Source organism: Bos grunniens, chromosome 12 (genome assembly GCF_055505025.1).
Source record: "Bos grunniens cultivar Pamir isolate PY7600 chromosome 12, Bosgru_T2T1.0, whole genome shotgun sequence".
Classification (NCBI taxonomy): Eukaryota; Metazoa; Chordata; class Mammalia; order Artiodactyla; family Bovidae; genus Bos; species Bos grunniens.
In genome coordinates, this window is record NC_141176.1 from 67062915 (window position 1) to 67086904 (window position 23990).

At 36.6% G+C, this 23990-nt stretch overlaps 1 protein-coding gene across 5 annotated transcripts in view; it reads left to right on the top strand.

The window, feature by feature from the left end:
- The window catches only part of GPC5 (glypican 5), a 1583243-nt gene that overhangs the window by 1028980 nt on the left and 530273 nt on the right, over positions 1-23990 (top strand). The window contains exon 9 of one of the 5 annotated variants that reach the window (XM_086330180.1): positions 1902-16977. The exons of the other annotated variants lie outside the window; for them this stretch is intronic. The gene's annotated coding sequence lies outside the window, so the exon portion shown is untranslated. Of the gene's footprint in view, positions 1-1901; positions 16978-23990 lie in introns of those variants that run through there. 5 annotated transcript variants of the gene reach the window in all.

Genomic DNA, 23990 nt, shown 5'->3' on the forward strand with positions numbered 1-23990 from the left:
ATTCTTGTCACTTTTTACCTTTCTCATAATATCAGTGACAAAATCTGAGGTTGATAAGAGATACTTTGTACTCACTATATAACAGATTAGTGATCATGTCATTTTTTATTTTAAAATTATTTTTTCATTTTTTACTTCCACCCTAAGACCCTTAAATTCTGGATGTATATCCTATTTACTTGCATAATTACAAAGGTTTTCCATTTCCTTCTTAACTTGTAAGGCAATTTTTGGGGGAAAAAAAAAAAGTTTCTCTAGTGTCTTTGTGACCTGGAATGAAATATGAAAAATAGCAAACATTGGATTTTCCTCAGTGATGGAAATGAGGGCAGTGTATGTGAAAGGGCTTCCAAGACCGTTTTTAGGATGGATAAATCAGTTATATTTGTGGGAATGGTAAGCAGTAAAGCATTCAGTTACTAAAGATCTTTTATTATCACCAGTGAGCTGGAAACTGTACTCATAACCTCAGAAACAAACTGGTAAAAATTAAATAAAATCCTGAATTATGAAGTTTGTAAGAGTAACAAATAGCTTATGAGTTAATTATTATTTAAATTACTTTAAAATGCTAGGTATCAACTTTATATTCCTTTGAAAAGCTGGAGTCAGACTAATTAACTAAAGCCAGGCATACATATTTTTGAACTGAGGACTCCCTTTAGTTTTCCAGGGAGAAGAGTAATTATTGGCTTTCAGTTAATGTTCTTCATGTATGAGAAGAAAAACTGTCTTTAGGTGTTGTAGTCAGGCATGAACTTTATGCACTGACTTCTCTTTCCCTGTGCACCATCTCAGTGATATTTGTCCACATAAAATTTGAACTCATTCATAGATCAAACACATCAAGATAATATTTGTTGAACACTTAACTGTTTGCAAAGCACTAGGAGAGCCTGGGGCGATGTCACGATAAGAAAGATATAATCTCAGCCCTCACAAAGATGACAGTGAGTAAAAATGTAAGACAGTTGATTATTAGATTCTAATGTAATAACTGTCATATTATCATTGCATCTTTAGAACTATTTCTAATGTCTTGTTGCTGTATTTCCTTTGGTACCCCATATAATAGGAGTTTCCCAGGTGGCGCTAGTGGTAAAGAATCTGCCTGCGAATGCAGGCTAGATGAAAGAGATACGGATTTCATCCTTTGGTTAGGAAGATCCCCTGGAGGAGGGAATGGCAACCCACTCCAGTATCCTGGAGAATCCCATGGACAGAGGAGCCTGGCAAGCTATAGTCCATAGGGTCACAAAGAGTCGGACATGACTGAAATGACTTAACACGCATGCACATCCAATATAGTCCACTGAATCAAATGTGCACCCAATAAGTAAAGCCTGAATGAATAAAACTGGATATCAGTACCACAAACTATTCCAGGAAAACTGCTTTATGGGTCTTAAGCTATTTGCTCAATGAACTTCAATAAAAATGAATTAAGAGTAGTGATAGCATCAAATCTCAGAACTTCTCATCATAAAAATCCTTGCAGTTTAATGCATAATCACTTACCATTAACATTTCATTTCCCTATCTTTTGCCTGTGTTGTATTATATGTAGTAATTAGAATTGATTTTTATAGTATAATTTCACAAGATACCAAAATAAGTACTCTGCTAAAGGCCAGAAAAAGATTTATGGTATACTTTCAAATGCTAACTCTGATTCTATTAAAGAAAATCAACAAGTGTTTAATAAACCTATGTAGTCTGATATTCATTCAGTTCAGTTCAGTTTCTCAGTAGTATCCGACTCTTTGTAACTCCATGGACTGCAGCACTCCAGGGCTCCCTGTCCATCACCATCTCTGAGTTTACCCAACTCATGTCCATTGAATCATTGATGCCATCCAACCATCTCATCCTCTTTTGTCCCTTTCTCCTCCTGCCTTCAGTCTTTCCCAGCATCAAGGTATTTTCAAATGAGTCAGCTCTTCGTATCAGGTGGCCAAAGTATTGGAGTTTCAGCTTCAACAGTCCTTCCAGTGAACACCCAGGACTGATCTCCTTTAGAATGGACTGGTTGGATCTCCTTGCAGTCCACAGGACTCTCAAGAGTCTTCTTCAATGCCACAGTTCAAAAGCATCAATTCTTTGGTGCTCAGCTTTCTTTATAGTCCATTAGGCATTGTCAAATATGTGTTTTCAGGCAGGTTCTTCTTTAACACTACTTTAGTAAATACTTTTCCAGAAGGCTTCTCCATCACTCTAGAATCATTAAATCATTATTTTAAAATTTAAGGGTGATGATTTTTTTAGAATTTAAGATTTCTTGGTATCACCTATTACTGCTTAGAATTTGAATGTATTTATGTAATTATAAGTGGTATTTCTGAGTATAGAGAATTTAGCTGAGCACTGAAACATTAGATTGGCTAAAACAAACTTGGAAATCTATATAAAAGATGAATATGAAATAATTTGATGAAATGTGTAGAAATGTTTCATGGCCATGGCTTGGGGAAGGCTATTAAAACTGTTCTAGTCCCTTATAACTTAAAATATCTGGTTCTTTCTTATGTTCATGAATTTTAACAAGAGGACTGTGTTGTTCACCTACTGAGATTTGAATGTAAAATGCTTAATTTATTTTCTATTAAAGGGTCAATAGATTTGTAGTTTCTGAATTGCAAAATGCACAGGGCATCATTACTGTAGAGTTATTGTAAGATGGGATAAGGGTGCCAATTATATCAGCAAAATTGATGATTCTTTAAGATGGGAGGGAAACTCCACCTACTTAATTTTCTCTAAAAAGTGGAAATCAGTGGTTTGCTTAAAAATTTTTTAAGATACAAAGAAACAGAAGATATTGGCATGTCAATCCTCTTTATCTAACATGTTAAATGCAAAATAAGATAGAAAAGTAACTGAGTCACTTCCAAATATGTTTAACAAGCATTATCCACTTACTAATGGAGAAGGCAATGGCAACCCACTCTAGTACTCTTGCCTGGAAAATCCCATGGGCGGAGGAGCCTAGTGGGCTGCAGTCCATGGGGTCGAGAAGAGTCAGACACAACTGAACGACTTCACTTTCACTTTTCACTTTCATGCATTGGAGAAGGAAATGGCAACCCACCCCAGTGTTCTTGACTGGAGGATCCCAGGGACGGGGGAGCCTGGTGGGCTGCCGTCTATGGGGTCGCACAGAGTCGGACACGACTGAAGCGACTTAGCAGCAACTTAGCAGCATCCACTTACTACTATAATGTTTAGTTGTGTTTCACTCTTTTAGAAGGCAGTTACTGTCCAAAGTGCATTGACTGTAAATGTATGTATCATCAGTATTTCTCCCCTGGAAGAGTTCTTATTTTTTTTTCCCCCACACCATATACTTTGTGTGATTAGATCATAATATTTTGTTGGGAAATTCATATTACTTTCTTAGTCACTAAAATTAATATTTCATAATACATTTTCATAAAGATTTTCTTGTTAATTTTCATCACCCAGAGATACTTAGCATGTTTTCTTTTGGTTTTTGCTTCACTTATTATGAACTGTGAATATGATAGGTAGAATTTTGGCCTTCATATCCTTTATCCCTTCATGTTATGCCTATATATGTTACATTAGATGGAAAGGTGATTTTGCATATGGAATTAAAGTTACTTCTACCTTAAAATACAGTTAGTGCTCTGGACTGTCCAGTGGGCCAAATGTAATTATGTAGGCCCATAAAAGTAGAAAGCAAGAGTACAGTTTGCAGAGATAAAATAGAAGGAGAGGCAGGAGAGTCTCAAAGCGCAAGACTGACTCAACTGGGTGTTGCTGGCTTTAAAGATGGCGAAGGGACCACAGGCCAAGGATTATGAATAGTTGCTATAAGCTACAACTGACCCTGAGGTGACAGCCAGCAGGGAAATGGCCACCTCATTCCTACAACCACAACGATCTGAATGCTGCCTACAACTCAAATAACCAAGGAAGGAATCCTCACCTAGAGCCTCAAGAAAGAAACATCTGACACCTTGGGAGATTCTGAACAGTATCTGATTTTCCTGGACTTCTGACCCACAGAAACTGAGATAACTGATTTTTAAAAAAGGTACTGAATTTGTAATTATGTTTTACAGCAGTAATAGAACAGAATTACACTGAATCTTCACTATTTTGAGACACTAGCTTACAAACTTACAGCTGAAAGTGTCCTTATTGACATAGTGTATTTTCTATAATTTTCAAAATGTGAAGCACTGAAATGTTGCATGAATATCAAAGAAAAAGTAAATAAAACAGCCCCTATCTTCCCCAAAAGTATTAATTTATTCTAACCTGCCTTTTCACATGGTCTTATAGTATCAGCAGTTTCCTCCCAAATTAAATATAATTTTTTCAAGTGAAACTTCTGTTACATTATGGTATACTAAAGTATGACAAAACAAAAACAGAAAATTACTGTTTTTGTTGGCTTACAATGCTACTTACTAAAAATATTTCAGATGAGAATTAATCCACCATCTTGTGCCAATTATGTGGCACTGTCCTTGACCTCATTATTTTCCTATCTGAAAAGTAAGATGATTTTTCTGTGATGCGGACAACTGTATTGAGAGATAAAGACTCTATAAAGAGAAAAATATTGTTTGAACACTGTCTTCTGAAGTAATCATTTTGTCTTGACTAAATCTCACCTTTAAAAGACCCTTTAATTATTGAAAAGAGCAGATGAACTCAACATTTTCAGGTATTATCTTTGTTCCTATATTATGTTATAGAGCATGAAAATAACTACATCATTACAATGCATTATCTATGCTTTTTGGGTAATCTGTAGTTTATTATAAATGAAATATTTTGGAAGTAGAATATTGATAAAAACCAGTCAATTCTAAAAGGAAATCAACCTTAAATATTCATTGGAAGGACTGGTACTGAAGCTGAAGCTCCAATATTTGGCCACTTGATGCGAAGGACTGGCTCATTGGAGAAGACCCTGATGCTGGGGAAGATTGAGGGCAAAAGGAGAAGAGGGTGACAGAGGATGAGGTGGTTGGATGGCATTATCAGCTCAATGGACATGAGTTTGAGCAAACTCAGGGAGATAGTGAAGGCCAGGGAAACCTGGCGTGCTGCAGCTCATGGGGTCCCAAAGAGTTGGACATGACTTAGCGACTGAACAACAACAATGTAAATAGTAAAGAAACATTAGTTTTAAATCTAGGGCAGTTATTGAAGTATACTCTTGTGTTTCTGTTTGTAAAGTCAGGAGGTTTAGTGTGAATAGCCCCTTAATACAATTTTTTTCTGCTTCACAAAACATAGGTGGCAATGCCATCCACTAGGTTAATACATGAGTATCCAGAAAACTTGCTACGCAAAATTCATAGAATACTTTGTTATACTTTTATTAGTATGTCAGAAATTATGAAATTGACCACAGTCCTCCTTCATAAGCTATATATCATATTCTCCCTGCAGAAAGAAATAGTAACCACTGACAGTGAACCACTGAAAACAGTAAATCTTGAAAACATTTATCAACTGTCTCTATTCTCACATCTTAAAATCACATGAGAAGCCCAGGGAAAACTCTTGGGTCTATTAGTCCAAGCTTCTTAGGAAGTTTGATCTCTCTGTTTTGTTTTCTGGCAGATGCTTTATTCATGCCTTGTGACTGTAAATCTCTTTCTAGCTTTAACAGGCTTTTATATTTCTGATAGCATTCTGTTGTTGAACATACCTCACAAAGAAGATTTTTTTAAAGCACAGTATTAAGGTTATGGACATGAAATTCTATACATCAGAAAGTCTATTTTAATAAAAATTGCTAATATAGAAAAATAGTAATCAGCTCTAGCTAGTTTCGTTTTACTCTTTCTAAAAGGTACAAATCCCACCACAACTAACCAAGGTCACAGTAATGTTCCTTCATCTGATTAATAGTGAAGGAAGGAGAATGGTTAGTCTCACACAACTGAATAATTCATAATACTATGATTGGTATAATGTTGCTGAATGTAGTTACTAAAATGCCATTCATATTTTCTTGGAATTATTCAATAATTCCATTAATATTATAACATATTGCTTTGACCTTGGGTTGCAATTTTCCTACTAAAGTATCAAAACTTGAGCTCCACTGTGAATTTATTAACCCTCTCAATAACTATAGAATCAAACTTGGAAATTTTTCTTTTAACAGAAAGAAACCACAGTACAGATTAAAACCTTAGTTAAAATCATACTGCTATATAAGCCAGTAGAAGTTTTCAAAAAGAGGATAAAGTTTTGATTCAAAAAGTTCTGGTTCCTGGTCAGCTAAATATACCATACTTTAGATTAAGATTTAATAAAATGACCTGTCTTACCATTGGCATGCAGGTAAAGCAGCGGACAGGGGTGGGAGGCTCTGACTTTTGAAGTATTTGCTGATTTTTGTGGTGTAAATACATAATGACTGATCTTAAACTCTTGACATGATGGCGGTAAACTCCTAGTTAGTAAGAGATGGGCACGATTGACTCTTAATAGCAGAGCTAGTAACATACTCCTCTCGGACCAAAAACAAAATAAAATGGGTGGTTGATTTTTCTTGATAATTTCTGCACAGTGAAATTCTCCAGACAAACTTTTCTCAAACTTTCATATGCAAACAAATCACCCAAGCAGATTCTTATTTAGGATATATATTCTTATCTGGCAGGTTTGGGTTGAGGCCTAAGATTCTGAACTTTGGACAAGCTACCAAGTGATGCCAAAACTTCTGGTTCCGTGGACCATACTTGCAGTACTAAGAGTATACCATACTGGTTCCAAAACTTTGGCCTGCTTCAGAATCACCATGTGACAGGGTTAAAATTCTTGCCCTCTGATTCAGTATGTGAATGAAAGGGGCAAGAATTTTCATTTTTGACAAGCTCTCAGATGATGATGGTCCAAGGACCACATCTTGAGAATCGTTGTTCCAGAGAAATCTCAGAACTCTGAGAAGCTTTGCTTTTTAATTTAAGGATCTAGAAAGAGAACAAAGATCATTTGGTTCTTGTTTTTTTTTTTTTTTAATCCCATTTATTATCCCATTGCCCATAAGACATGATTATCCATAAAATGTACAGTCTTGTGCTATATTCTGTTGCAAAATTACAGTGGAATTTAATTGTTTTGTCTTTGGGAATTTGCAATTTATAATTGGATACTAGCCAGAAACAATACGACAGCAAAATAAAAGATGCATAAGAAAGTTCATCATCACTGAAGTGTGATCAGGTGAGAGTTAAGTACAAGGAGATAAGGGAAATTATTAAGAAAAGTGACAATTTATGTTGGATATATGGTTCAAATGAACTAGGCATATCTAACGTTATGTGGGAAATGTAGGTCATAACATTGAGTCTGAGGGAGAAGACACGAAATTTGCTGGCAAAGTTTTCAATGTGGATTGCAACTTAAAATGAAGGAGTCACTATTAGCAGTTGGAAGACTTTTCATATTAAGGTTTGTAAAAACCCACAATAGGCATATTGCTTCAGGAGGAAGAGATGGGAATTGTGAGAACGATTCTCACAATATTCTCATTTGATCTAATGGCAGGAGCTATCAAAATTGTTAATTATCTTACTATCAGATTTTTTTTATGATATGAAGACTTAACTGATGTGTAAATGAATGAAGACCACCCAAATGAAAATGAATAAGTTACTTGTTCATAGCTAGGAAATCAGTCACCATCAGAGACTCAAGGTCAGAGAAGGGAATGAGAAATTGTATCGTGTAAAGAGAGGAAAGCTTCAGGTATGTTCTGGTTGGAGATTGTTGGCATAGGGAAGCTGGAGGTGAGCAAACTAAACTTAGAGCATGTGATTCGCTGGTTCAGGTTGTTGTATAGCAGAGACCAAGACAATGTTGTAAAACAATTATCCTCCAACTAATTAAAAGTAAAGAAAAAAAAGTTATGACAATATTGTTGATTTTATTCCCTATACCGTACGTTACATACTTGTGACTTCCTTATTGCATCATGGAAATTACTGATGAAAGAACAAATGCACAAAAGCATTCAGGTTCTAGATAGAATGCAATGGATTAGCATCATGACCACTATGACAGAATTAATAATTGCTAGTCCTATAAGATACTGGAACCCATTCAGACCAAACTATGGGGACCAGTCTTAGAGACTGGTAGTTTCACTTTTTCCTTGCTGCTGCTTCTGCTGCTAAGTCGCTTCAGTCGTGTCCGACTTTGTGCGACCGCATGGACGGCAGCCCACCAGGCTCCCCCTGGGATTCTCCAGGCAAGAACACTGGAGTGGGTTGCCATTTCCTTCTCCAATGCATGAAAGTGAAAAGTAAAAGTGAAGTCACTCAGTCGTGTCCGACTCTTAGCGACCCCATGGACTGCAGCCTACCAGGCTCCTCCATCCATGGGATTTTCCAGGCCAAGAGTACTGGAGTGGGGTGTGACTGCCTTTGTTCTTCTTAAGATTTCTTTGGTTACTCCACATTTTTTGTGATTTCATAAAATATTAGGGTGTGTTTTCTTTCTGTTAGAGAAATTTTATTGAAACTTTTATGGAGATTGCATTGACTCTATAGATTACTTGGGGTGGTAGTATGGACATTTTAGCAATATTAGTTCTTCCACATGCATCATTTATTTGTGTCATACATTTTTTTTTTTCATCAATGCTTTAGTGTTTTCAGTATAAAAATCTTTTACTTCCTTGGTTAAATTTATTCCTAAGTATTTTATTCCTTTTGACATTACTGTAAATGGAATTACCTTAATTTCTCTTTCTGACAGTTTGGTATATAGAAAACCAACTAATTTTTATATATTTATCTTCTATCCTGAAAATTTATTAAAAGTATTTATTTAAACAATTTTATTATCATCTTTGGGGTTTTCTATATACAGTATCATTTCATCTGCTGAGAGAGATAGTTTTACTTCTTCCTTTCTGATTTGGATGCCATTTATTTTTAATGCTTGCCTAATCTTTTTGTCCTTAACTTTCAGCATTGTATTGAATCAAAGTTTTGAGATTGGCATCCTTGTCTTGTTCCTTGTCTTTGAGGGAAAACTTTTAGCTTTTCACTGTTGAGTATGGTGTTAACACACTCTTTGGGCTTGTCATATATTGTCTTCCTATGTTAAAGTATTTTTCCCTCCACACCCAGTTTGTTGAGAGCTTGTTTCATGAAAGGATGTTAAATTTTGTCGTATGCTTTTTTCTGTATTCATTGAGATGTTTATGATCTGTATTCTTCATTTTGTTCATTTGGTTTTTAATGTATTGTTTTGTAAAAATTGAGCCATCATTTCTTCACTGGAGTAAATCCCACTTGATTATGGTATATAATATTTCCAATATATTATTGAATTTACTGTGCTGATATAAATTGCTAATGAATTTTTTTCACTCACAGGAATATTGGTCTGTTTTTAAATATAATTTTCTTTTTATGTAGCATCCCTGCCTGGCTTTGGTATTACGGTAATGCTTGCCTCATAAAATGAATTTAGAAGTTCTCTCTCCTCTTCTATTTTTTAGAAGTTTGGGAAGAATTAGTATGTATTCTTCTTAAATGTTTGGTAGAATTCACCAGTGAAGCCATCTGGTCCTAGATTTTTCTTCGTTGGAGCGTTTTTTGGTTACTAATTCAATTTCTTCCTAGCAATTGATCTATTCAGATCTGTGTCTTCATGATTCTGTCTTATTAGATTGTATATTTCTGGGAATTTATCTGTTTTTCTGAGTTGTCCCATTTGTTGGGATGAAATTGTTCATGGTTGTCTCTTGGGATTCCTTGTATTTGTGTGGTATTCATTTTAAAGTCGCCTCTTCCTTTAGAATTTTTAGTTTCCTCTTTTTTTCTTGGTAAGTCTAGCTACAAGCTGTCTATTGTTTATACTTTGAAAAATGGCTCTGACTTCTATTAAACTTTCTTTGTCTCTTAGTGCAGTCTTTAGCTTAAAGTCTATTTTGTTTGATACAAGCATAGTTAGCTCCCCTGCTTTATATTACTGTCCATTTTCCTGGAACATCTTTTTCCACCCCTTTATATTCAGTCGGTGTGTGTTCTTAAAGCTTAAGTAAATCTCTTGTAAGTAACATACTGCTGGTTCTTGTTTTTTATTCATTCAGCTACAGTGTGCTCTTTGATTAGAGAAATTACAATTCTCCAATGTATCTACAATTAAAGTAATTATTGATAGATACGGACTTAGCATACCTTCTCCTGGTAAGGGAAGACAAGTGGCAGGATTATGTGAGCAAAGTGAAAAATACCTTGAGAAGTACCAACTATGTCTCTTTACCTTAAGCTACATTTATTCATTACATTTTCACCCTAAACTAGCTTAAGTGATTAAAATTATGTGTATTTAACAGTGCAAAATAAATTGTAATGTCTAAAATGAAAATATTACTGATGTATATTAAAATAAGAAAACAGAACACTAATTTTAATCCAAGCTCATCACTGCCTAACACATATGAAGTTCTTTGGGAGAGAGTTCCTACAGAATGGGTATCCAAGTATTAATAGCATTGTTAAAGCATCAAAACTAAGTAGAAATAAAATACATTCTATTAGCAGAATTGAAAAAGCAAGCTTTTTTTCACTCAGTCATTTGGATCTAGGAAAGTTTAGTATTTCCTCTTGGATCAGAAACACCTGGAGGAAAGACTGTCAAAAATCTACATTTCTAAAGCCCACAAGTAGGAACTTTTAATGAACCAAATTTTAAAACCTCAAGCTTAAAATAAAACAATTGACCCCCAAAATCTTGCAAGTGGCAAAGGTTTAATAATTTTTAAAATTTTGTTTATATTATATTTGTTTTGTATGTATATTACATATTTATACAACTAAAACAAACCCCAGAAGTTAACAACTTAATACAGCTATGTTCAAAAATAATACTATGACTTAGAGGTTAGTTACAAAGAAAAAGAGCTTATGATAAAAAATATATTAATACTCTGACTTAGAAGAGCTTAGTGAAAAAATCTTAAAATAGGTCAGGAGAATTAATTTTGAATTACAGTTACCACACTTTATTTCTTATTTATTTTGTGGAAATAAAAGTCCAGTAAGTTATTTTAACTTGCATTATCTTGAAGAAAAGTTTCTATATATTCTTTTATAAACACAAAATATAATCCACTTTGCAGTGATACTTTTGAAATTTCCATCTGTTTCTCTTTACCCTTGTTGTTTGAACTAAATTTTTATCTCCTTTTATGTCTTTATATGTCCTTAGCTTTATTCTATGTGGTAATTGAGGGAACTTGAAGACTCTAAATTATAAAGAAGCTTGGGATTATTGCTTTTTAGAGAAAATGCACTTCTAGTAATAATTTTTATCCTGTGTTCAAAGAATTGTCCCCAGTGTTCCTTGAATACCATCTCTTACACTTAACTTATTCTGTGATAAAATTTATTCAGTTCCCAAACTTGTTATTTGAAAGGAATTGAAACACTTTTGGAAAGCTAATTAGCATCTCTACAGACTTTTCTGTCCCTTCCCCAAAGACAAATTGAACTAGAAAGAAAATAAACTGTGTACCTAGGCTCTGAGTTTAAAACAGAAGACATTAATAAGGAGTATTTAACAATTTAATAACTTCACCCCCCACCCCCAGCCAGAATATTATTTCACTGGTACAGAAAACTGTCAAAAAAAATTGAGGGTCATTTGATCATTTTTTTCTGTGCTGTTGGTAATTACTGTATACCATAGACCTGCACACCATGGGCCATGGGTCAAACCATATATCACCTGTTTTTAAAATAAAGTTTTATTGGCACACAGTCACACCCTGTTCTTTGTATATTTACCTATACTGACTTTCAAATTACAGCTTGAGAATTGAACAGAATAATCGAGACAACACAGGTTCTATACCAAAAATATTTACTACCTAGCTCTTCCCCTAGAAGAAGTTGTCATAACTTATTTTCCCCGAGAAATTAAGTAACTTGGTTGGAAGGGCACTTCCCTTGTGGCTCAGACTGTAAAGAATCTGCCTGAAGTTCAGAAGATCCAGATTAGAACCCTGGGTAAGGAAGATCTCCTGGAAAAGGGAACACCAACCCGCTCCGGTATTCTTGCCTGGAAAATTCCATGGACAGAGGCACCTGGAGCATGTAGTCCATGGGGTCACAAAGAGTCGGACACGACTGAGCAACTAACATACACACACATAACTTTTAACAATAGTGTCATGAAATAAAGTCAAGAAAACTATTCTTGTTCTTGATTTCTATCACTGATGCTCTATCTAGCAATTTTTTTCAGTCCTTCCCACTTTATAAACCTAACAGAAGCAGACTATGCACCTAACAGAAGCAGAAGATGTTAAGAGGTGGCAAGAATACACAGAACTATACAAAAAAGATCTTCAAGACCCAGATAAACATGATGGTGTGATCACTCACCTAGAGACAGACATCCTGGAATCTGAAGTCAAGTGGGCTTCAGGAAGCATCACTACAAACAAAGCTAGTGGAGTTGATGAATGGAATTCCAGGTAAGCTATTTCAAATTCTAAAAGATGATGCTGTGAAAATGCTGCACTCAATATGCCAGCAAATCTGGAAAACACAGCAGTTGCCATGGGGCTGGAAGAGGTCAGTTTTCATTCCAGTCCCAAAGAGGCAATGTCAAAGAATGTTGAAACTACTGCATAATTGCACTCATCTCACACTCTAGCAAAGAAATGCTCAAAAATCTCTAAGCCAGGCTTCAATAGTACATGAACTGTGAACTTCAAGATGTTCAAGCTGAATTTAGAAAAGGCAGAGGAACCAGAGATCAAATTGCCAACATCCCTTGGATTACTGAAAAAGCAAGAGAGTTCCACAAAAACATACTTTTGCTTCATTAACTACACCAAAGCCTTTAAATGTGTGGATCACAACAAACTGTGGGAAATTCTGAAAGAGATGGGAATACCAAACCACCTGACCTGCCTCCTGAGAAATCTGTATGCAGGTGAATAAGCAACAGTTAGAACTGAACATGGAACAACAGACTGGTTCCAAATTGGGAAAGGAGTACATCAAGGCTGTATATTGTCACCCTGCTTATTTAACTTACATGTAGTGTACATCATGCAAAAGCTGGGCTGGATGAAGAACAAAATGGAATCAAGATTGTTGGGAGAAATATCAATAACCTCAGATATGCAGATGACACCACCCTTATGGAAGAAAGCGAAGAACTAAAGAGCCTCTTGATGAAAGTGGAGAGTGAAAAAGTTGACTTAAAACTCAGCGTTTATAAAACCAAGATCATGGCATCCAGTCCCATCACTTCGTGGCAAATAGATGGGAAAACAATGGAAACAGTGACAGACTTTATTTTGGGGGGCTCCAAAATCACTGCAGATGGTGACTGCAGCCATGAAATTAAAAGACGCTGGCTTCTTGGAAGAAAAGCTATGATCAACCTAGACTGCATATTAAAAAATAGAGATAGTACTATGCCAACAAAGGTCCGTCTAGTCAAGGCTATGTTTTTTCCAGTAGTCATGCATGGATGTGAGAGTTGGACTAAAAAGAAAGCTGACTGCTGAAGAATTGATGCTTTTAAACTGTGGTTTTGGAAGAGACTCTTGAGAATCCTTTGGACTGCAAGGAGATACAAACCAGTCAGTCCTAAAAGAAATCAGTCCTGAATATTCATTGGAAAGACTGATGCTGAAGCTGAAACTCCAATACTTTGGTCACCTGATGCAAAGGACTGACTCATTTGAATAGATCCTGATGCTGGGAAAGATTGAAGGCAGGAGGAGAAGGGGACGATTGAGGATAAGTAGATTGGATGGCATCACTGATGTGATGGTCATGAGTTTGAGTAGGCTCTGTGAGTTGGTGATGCACAGGGAAGCCTGACATGCTGCTGTCCATGGGGTCACAAAGATTTGGACACAACTGAGCAACTGAACTGAACCTTACTTCTTGAATCAACTCTCATCTGGGGCCTTTCTAAATGCTTCCAAATAGAATAAATTTCTCCTCCATGTTACCTTCATATTTGGCACATGCTTTTATTGCTATGCTTCTCACTCTGAAGTTTAAGTACATTTTGCATGTATATCTTCCCCAGTATACCGTGAACTCCTTGAGGACAAGGACAATATTAGTACAGTGTCCAGTGAATGTTGGTCAAATTGTATTTGCATTAGTGTAATCATCTAAGAATTGCTGGCTAGATTTGCTAGACTTAGATTCATAGTATGCATGGGACAAAATAGTTTAAAGATCAAGTAATACTGAAGCAAAAGAACAAATTGTCTCTTAATGTTGACAAATAGACACATAACTTGAGATCTATGAGTTTGGTTTATTTGGAGATTTACCAAGTGCTATAGCCCAGGATACAGTCTCTCAGATACCTCTGAAGAACTGCTCCAAAGAAAGGGATAGGGGTTCAGCATATATGTGATTTTGGAGAATGGGTACATGCAGTCAGGCCACATACTGAGAGAAGTTATGAAGCACATAAGCTAGTCATGAACCACAGATAGCTTAATGATTTTCATGTTTTTCTAAGTATGGGAACAATCAAGAAGTTGGATGCATAACATTTTCTCCTGAAATATCTGAAGGCCTGTTCTTCCAGTTTTCCTAGAGCACGGAGTGCATCATTCCTGATCTGCACCCTGGACTTCTTTCAGAGTGTCTCGAAGGTCAACAATTGCGGTGGCTAATGACTCAATCCTTGTAGAGCCAGATGGCGAGCAACATTCTTAGTTGGATGTAATGTTACACGGAAACTGCAACTAGAAAAGTTGACCAATAAGAATTTCTTTTTTAAATAGTTCCGTTTCCCTAGCTTTCAAATTCATTATGCTAAGGAGAAGGAAAGGGGCAGGGAAAGGGAGAAGGAGAAGTGTGTGTGTGTGTGTGTGTGTGTGTGTGTGGTTGCGGAGGGGGAGCGTGAGGAGAGAAAGAATGTGCTTCATAGACATATGATTGCAAATATTAGATTGAATTCAGAAAAATTCCCATTGAAGTTATTTTTAAATAGTCTTGTCACATTTTTAAAAATACATAATGATTATAGAGAAAAAAATAGAGGAATTATTAAAAACTGAGTCTTGGATCATTTAGTAATTTTTTTTTTTTTTTTTTTTGAGCTGCTGCTGCTAAGTCACTTCAGTCATGTCCAACTCTGTGCATTGAGACATTAATCACAGGATATGGTCTTTAAGTTATAATAATACAGTGGTATGTTATTTTACTTAGGCTAACATCCTAGCATTTTGCACAGATCTGACTTATAGTAGGGACACACTGATAAATCCTTGTTAATGATTCTAAAGCCAGGGAAGCTGAACTCCTTACCTCCTATTGTGCCCCATACATAGTGAGATTCTGGAGCCAGCTAGAAGGAACTAGAAAAGTTCCCTATCTTCCCCTCCCTCCTCCCTTTCTCACTTCTTCGTCTCTCCCTCTTTTCTCTTTAGTGCCTTTATTCTCTGGTAGATTTCCTTGAATTATGGAAAATATGGCTACCAATTGGTCATAAAGAACCCTGGGTTTAATTATCCTCACATCTAGGCAGCCAGTCAAAAGAAAATACCATTTACTTGCTATTCCCAACAGATTTTGGATTGAGAGTATGACTGTTTTTGGTCACGTATGTGAAACTAAGGGGTGAGGCTTAATTGAAGCCAATGTGGCTCAGATGATAAAGTGTCTGCCTACAATGCAGGAGACCCGGGTTCAATCCCTGGGTCAGGAAGTTCCCCTGGAGAAGGACATGGCAACCCACTCCAGTATTCTTGCCTGGAAAATCCCATAGATGGAGGAGCCCGGTGGGCTACAGTCCATGGGGTCGCAAAGAGTTGGACATGACTGAGCAACTTCACTTCATTTCACTTCAAATATAATATATAAAAACGGCAGTAGAATGATTGTACAAACGATTCTAGGCAGTCCAGCAAAGCCACCATTAAAGCTATGCCTGTCTCTGGCATTACTACAGAGAAGGTTGGAATTACTCTTTTCACATGTCCTTAGCTTCTTCCATTGATAACTGACATGAAAAGCATTGTTTAGCATGATATTTCCAGGCTTTAGGACATCTTGAGGTTATAAATTGGATATGTGAGGCTCTGTTTTGTCTTTGAGATTATGATGAATGATGTAATCAAAATAGTATAGACTCTGGAGCCATAAAAACCTTTGTTCAAAACTATAATATGTCTAATCTTAGCACCATGACTTAATTTTCTCTTAAGACTGGCTTTAACGAGACCTTTTACAGAGATTTTATGACATTCAAAATGGAAAACTTTAATTCATCATTGCATTTGTCACAATTATAAATAACAATCTCTATGTATGATTGTACTGTAGATTGTAAGCATCTCTGGTGCTTCCCAGGTGGCACTAGTGGTAAAGAACCCACCTGCCAGTGCAGGAGACATAAGACATGTGGGTTCGATCCCTGTGTTGGGAAGATCCCCTGGAAGAGGGCTTGGCAAACCACTCCAGTATTTTTGCCTGGAGAATCCCATGGACAGAGAAGCCTGGTGTAGTATGGTCTGGTCTATAGGGTCACAAAGAATTGGGCATGCCTGAAGCAACTTAGCACACACATAAGCATTTTTAGAGCTGGGATATATTTTTCCCTGAGAGCATTATACAGTTTTTGGCATGTAGGACATGAGATATAAATGATGGGTATTCTTTACCTTGTTTGACGTCTTGAAGCCTGTTACTTGATTAATACCTCTAACTTTCTGCAATGCCACACAGAAGAGCCAGTCTTCTGATCATATATACTAGCCTTCTGCCTGAAGGGAAATATCAGACATCAGATCAGATCAGTCGCTCAGTCCTGTCCGACTCTTTGCGACCCCATGAATCACAGCACGCCAGGCCTCCCTGTCCATCACCAACTCCCGGAGTTCACTCAGACTCATGTCCATCGAGTCAGTGATGCCATCCAGCCATCTCATCCTCTGTCGTCCCCTTCTCCTCCTGCCCCCAATCGCTCCCAGCATCAGAGTCTTTTCCAATGAGTCATTTATTCAAACAATAAATGATTTACCAGTTAACTTTTCAAAATCAACAGTAAAAAGGGTTCCTAACACTTATTTTGCCTGTAGGGCTGATTGTCACAAGTTGAATAACTTTAAAAACAAAGGGAACAGTAATTAAGTTCACTTATTTGCAAGATTAAAAAAGATCAGAAGACTAAAGTTATAACATGCTTCTTTTGGTTTCATTCACAGATACATTGAATCTTGTGTTCTTTGAAAATGAGAGTCATAAAAAGAAGGGAACACTGAAAGAGGAAACACTGAAGCCAATCATTTTCAATTTTATAGTCAATAAAGTATTTCAGGTCATATTCTGGTAGTCATCATATTTCCCTTTATTTAATCACTTTAGTAAGCGTGTCCTTTAGGCATATTAAAAGATATCAATTAACCACCCAAGGCCTGGTGATAAATCCTAACTTTGAAGACTTCTTTCCATTAAAAAAAGTTATCGAAAAAATTTTATATCATGAGGATACTTTGCAGAAAAATCTGTAGTAACTCTAATAATACAACTGTTACGTTGTTTTGTGTTCCCAGAGGACAAAACTAGATGCTTAGCATTTGAAGTTTAAAAGTCTTAAGTATTCATTCATTCCACTACAGAGCAATTTAGTTCATTAAGGCCATTTGTTCAGCAGTTTTTCTGAAATTTAGAAGTGGAAAAAATAGCAATTTGGTATGGTGCTTAGAGAAGTATTTTTCAATTAAATATGTTCACAAAATGCCATATTAAGGCAGATATATATGTATGCATACACACAGAAATACTGTTTTATAGCTTATTCTTTCACTCCGGTTTCTTTTAGTTGCTATCTGATTGGTAAGTGACTAGAACTAATTGTCAGCTCAGCCAAGTCTCCCAGGAAATGGAGCAGAGATTGATCTAGATATGAATGTTTATGCAAATATTGCATTTATGTTCAGTTTTTGGTCCATCCCATCTTTCTGTGCAGGACTCTGAATTTCACTTGGAGACCAAGGATGGGCTGTCACAACCCCAGAAGTCATTTGTTGTTATAATATTTTTTTTCCCTGCTAAGTTGGACAATAACTTGCTTTTAAAAAATTATTGTCAGCTCTATCTGGGCACAGCATGACTTAAGGAAATGTAATTGCAATCCCATCATTTATGTGATCAACTTATAGTTCTCCCTGATAATATTTTTCTAAAAAAGATACATATCTGCTGAAATGTCTCAGCAGTACCAAGGCAGTGTGTGTCATTTCTCTTCCTTAATAAACCCCATAGAGTGATCTTAAAAGCAGACAATTCCAGAATGTGAAGTTTGAGGCTGGAGGAAAAGTAAGGTGGCTTCACAAATAGCCTTATTCTCATCTGGCAGAGAATCCGTGAAGAATTGGTCCCAAATGAATGCATGGACATGTGAGGGGTTCGGAGGGGGAACAGCATATTCACTTCAAAAGGCTCTCTCTCTTCACTGTGAGCAATAGTCTGTGCTGACAGAGATCCAGGCAGAATTGTAGATTAATGATGCTTACGACTGGGTGGTGGTCATAACACATGTGCACTGAAGGACTAGACAGATGTCATTGCTGCCAGAATCCCCTTACCCGTCGCCTTCTCTCACTTTGAAAGCACACCCAAAGCAAACGTCATATGAGGGCTGCTCTGCTCAAATGACCTTGACTGCTCTGTGAAGGTGTCACTGATAACTTGGTGATCCCAGGTTACTATAACTGCTTGTGTTACAGGGTGTTGAGATAAAACATTTTTATCTGTAGACCAGACAGGAAAACTCTCCCCATATATGACCTTTCATTTTCCAATCATCTTTATGGGAACGAAGTATCTGTCTCATTTCAGGGTGCTAAAACATCTTGATGATAGCCCTGAAATGAAATGAAGTGAAGTGAAGTCGCTCAGTCGTGTCCGACTCTTTGCAACCCCATGGACTATAGCCTATCAAGCTCCTCCATCCATGGGGTTATCCAGGCAAGAGTGCTGGAGTGGATTGCCATTTCCTCCTCCAGGGGATTTTCCCGACCCAGGAATAGAACCCAGGTCTCCCGCACTGCATGCAGACGCTTTACCGTCTGAGCCACCAGGGAAGCCTCCTGGCCAAATAATTCTGAATAAAACTGCTATATAAATATATATTTCATTGTATTTCAATATTATGGTGAAAGTAATAAGTTTAGAATTTGGTTGCCATGTACCCAAGTGGACTGTTGACATTATACTATCATGCTATTTGCTGATAGATATATGTATATATAAATTTCAGATGAAAAGAAATAAAACAAACTACTTCATTTAAGCACCTCAAATCATACACCAGTTACTCACTTAAGCTTAAGAAGGTAGAATAGTCCATGTCCTTCCAATGGAGAGGCTCTACCCCATAAAATCAGCCTATTTCCACCTAGAGTAATGTAACGAACCATAGAGTATCTGTCGATGTAACTACCTTTGCCTACTTCATCAAATTAAACTGAGCCTATTTAAAGCTTTACAAACCAAGTGAGACATAGTTTCTTTTAAATTCTTAGCTCAACATATGAGAAAAGCCATGGTCTGTGAAAAATCTAGGAAATCTGAAAAGGTGTAGAATTTTAGAAGCATTTTTAAACTCATGATGAAGAATTTGCTAATGTGAACTCCAGGCAATTTGCTTTTCTTAAGTACAGAATTATTTTCTGCCATTTTGGCTTAAATCTTCTGCAAAACTAAACTTATTAGCTATATGTAGAGAGCCAAAGGGAAAGTAACAATATCCTTTTTACTGGTTCTGTAAGGTCAGAGATGATAATATTGATACTTGGACATTATCAGTGTGCTTTGAATGATGCTTGGATTTGATCAAACCATGAGTATAACTATATATTAAAAAGTAGATTCTACAAGTTACCCATGATTCTCTCTTACTTTCTGTAAATCTTCACCCATAAATATGAAACTATTTTCCAGGTGAGTTTTTAATATACCACTTGTGTCTGGTACAGTGTTCAGCTCTTAGAAGGCTTTAATACATGTATTTTAACCACTAAATGGGAATGTAAATTTCTATCTGCTTTTGAAGGATAAATTTGTGAAATCACATCTCCTGCATATTGAAGGAACCATAGCCACTACTGAATATAAACACGACCTACTGTTTAAAAGACATCAGTTCTGTGTGTTTAAAATAAGTATTATTCTTTAGTGAATTTGCTTTTTTAGCTTTTAATTCATTGTCCTGGCCCAGAACTTAGTGTATTATTTTTTTAAAAAAGCACTATCCACAATAATGACATAATCATAGAAAATAAAGTTTCAGAGTTGGGCATTACATTGATTCCTAGCTTCAAATATGATCTTAATGCTTTGCTAACTATTTCAGATTTAACCTCCAGTTCACTTCTAAACGTTTTTTTGGATTGCTTTTTTATTTTATTTATTTGGGTGTGCCAGAATTAGTTGCAGCACACAGAATCTTTTAGTGTGGCATGCTGGATCTAATTCCTTGACCAGGAATTGAACCCAGAACCCCTGCATTGGGAATCTGGACTGTTAGCCACTGGAACCACCCAGGGAGAAGTCCCACCTCTGAAAATTTGACCTGGGTCTTTAATGGAGTGAGGACAAGAACTTGTATGTCCTCACGTCTCCTTCCAATGATCTTTTATTGACAATATGCTGCATAACCTAAAACCATATTGATTGCAAATATCTCTAATGAGATTGTAGTCGGTGGTGCAGAAGTGAGGACAACAGCCTTTGAGTCCTCAGACTTTACAACAGTTAACTTCTTAACTTCTGGACTTGTTTTAGAGTTGCTTCAACATGGATGTTTTACTAAATTTTTAAACCCCCTGTTGTTATATACAGGGTTCATTATGTGTGGAGATGTGTGATGGCATCTAAGAGAAATCAGAACCCTTGGACAGTTGGGAAGTGATTCTTAAAGGTTTAGTGTGTGACTTTCAGGATGGGATTTTATGGGTTTGAATTTCAACTGTATCATCAAACCTTGAAATTTCCAACAAGTTTCTTACCCTACTGTAGCTCTGGTATCCCAACCAGTAAGGTGGAGATAATTTGAACTTCTAATTCAAATGATGGTTTTGAAGATTTAATTCAGATGACAGATGTAAGGCATGTAGAATAGCACTTAGCAGATGATTCATATGCAATTGATGTTAGGTGTTATTACTGTTTCACTGATTGGAATAAATTGTTTGGCCAGTACAGCCCTATATCATAATGAGTTGTGCTGCTGCTGTAGAGCTATTGAAGATTTTAGTTCTTCAAATATTACTGAAATCAAAACTAAAGTTATAAACCTTTCCCTCTTAGTTTTCTTTCCTAAGTTAAAATATAGCTGTAGTATGAATTTAGAACTCATTCTGAACTTTAGTTTTTATGGTAAATTTCCCATTTTAGAAGTTTAAAGTAACTTCTTTCCACTGTGTTAATATTTTTCTCAAATTAGTGAAAAATAAGGAAGTCAGCTGTTCTGATTTTTAATACATGCATGTGTGTAAGCAAATAGAGATGAATTTTCTACTTTCAGTATTTTGACTGAAGAAGAATAATCTTGCTAGTAACTGGTATAGACTCTGTTAAGTAAATTTGATATTTAACTTGAATAATACACCATCTCTGAAGGAATTTTGGGCTTCCATGGTGGCTCAGTGGTAAAGAATCTGCCTGCAATTCAGGAGACTCAGGAGATGTGGGTTTGATCCCTGGGTCAGGAAGAACTTCTGGAGGAGGGCAGGGCAACCCAGTCTAGTATTCTTGCCTGGAGAATCCCATGGACAGAGGAGCCTGGTGGGCTATAGTCCATGGGGTCACAACACGTTGGACACAACTTGTTGAGAGCACACACACTTAAGGAATTTTGTCCCATATGTCCACTAGGACAGCGTGGCTAGAAATGTCATCTCTGACAATTGACTGTCCCTTTTGGAACCTTCCTGATGATCCTTGGTGAGTGTTCTCCAGCCAAAGACTTATCAGAAATACACCTGTGAGTGAGGAAATTGGATGTATTGTTCATTGCTGCGACAAAGAAAACACACTGTGAGGAACCATGAACCATCTCAGTAAAGGATGGTGAAGATCAGGGGTCATGTTAGACTACTTGAAAGTGAAAGTGAAGTGAAGTCGCTCAGTCGTGTCCGACTCTTTGTGACCCCATGGACTGTAGCCTACCAGGCTCCTCTGTCCATGGGATTTTCCAGGCAAGAGTACTGGAGTGGATTGCCATTTCCTTCTCCAGGGGATCTTCCCAACCCAGGGATTGAACCCAGGTCTCCTGCATTGTAGACAGACGCTTTACTGTCTGAGCCACCAGGGAAGACTACTTGAGTAAATGTTTAGAGCTCTTTGTTCTGAATTGGGTGGTGTCAGGAAACAAAAGTAAATTTATAACTGGTATTTCAGGAAGCCTTATCTAGAAGAAGGGAGGACTAGAGTGAGGCTCAACTAAAATTGGTAAAGAAGTAGTGGTTCATCATATTGACCAGGATAGGGAGATGCCTGGTCAGTTCTGTTGATTTAGAAGATTATTCTCTGTGTTCTGAAATGATTATGGAGGAGTCTTGCTGTTTTTTTGATCCATTGCTGTCACAGAATGACCTTGTTTGATGTTAAAGTTCTGTGAAGTTCTTTATTTCAACCGGAAGATGCCACAGTCTACCTGTGAACAGCAGAAAGCAATCAGGCGCTGATTTTTGCTTTCTCACAGTGTTCATAATACTCAAGGTTAGTAAATACAAGCAAATAGAACCAATATTTACTTTAGGGCAGCTAAGTGCCAGGACTGTGCTGGTTGCTTCAGATAAACAGCCATGCTTACGCTGCACAAGAGTCTTAGTTTTGTAAAGGAAGAATGTTAGCTTTCTTTGCAGCCAACGCAACAGAGACTCAGATGATGTGATTTACCTAAGGTCAGATATATACTCAAGGTTGGATCACAAGCTGTCTCTCTCCAAAACACAGATTCTTTGCACCAGGGAATATTTCTTCCATGTGTTTGCAGTTTGCCTGCTTAAGAGAGGGAGCAGGGCACCAACTCAAAAAAAACAACTTGGGTGGTTTCCTTCAAATGGCACCGTGTATTCTGAAGACAAGGGCTCCTGTTAGACCCATTTGAACTCTCTTCTAAAATCTATTCACTCTGATTCATGTGTTTTTCTAATAAGCTTCATAGTCCCAAATCATAGAAAACATGTAACACAAAACAAAATGAGAGTGGGGCTGTGGAGAGGGGGGGTTCTGCATTTTAACCACATTGCTCACTACTAGTTGAGAAAAGAAAACCCTAATTAACCTACACATGATCTCAAAGAACAAATCAGTTTGCGTCCTTAAATACAAAAAAAAAATATCATAATCCGTCTCTGAGACTGTTAGTGTATGAACATAATAAAACATTGATATGATTATAGTTATGATTCCAAGTTTTCTAATAAAAGTGAAATAATAATTGAACTGTTTATGGAGGCAGTGCATTTAAGAAAGTATATTGAAAGTATGAAATCTGACAAGTTGGTTGCTAAATGGGTAAAATGCTGGGACCTAGAAAATTTACTGCTTATAATTCTTACTACTTTGTCAAGTAAAACAGGCATTATGATAATTTTATTAATGATAGGAACCAAGTAGTAGTCTTATCATCATTTTATGACTTGATCTGAATATTGTATTTGAGGGATTTGCTTAAATGATACACGTGATCATGAAAGAGAGTTAAAAATAATAATTTACAGTGTGAATCCAATGTCAAAAAAAGTTACCTTTAACAGTTTTTTCTGAAGGCAAAATGAAATTGGTATAAACTGAAGAAAGATTATTTTATGTTAGCCCTTAAAATATGTAATGAAGATCTTATAACTAATATAAGTCCCAAGAGATTTGTATTAGGAAAGAAAGTTATATGAGCTACTGAATGACCTGGCTTAGATGTGGTGAACCATCAGCCTATGAATAAATGGAGTTTGCAGATTGTTTAGTCTGCAGAAT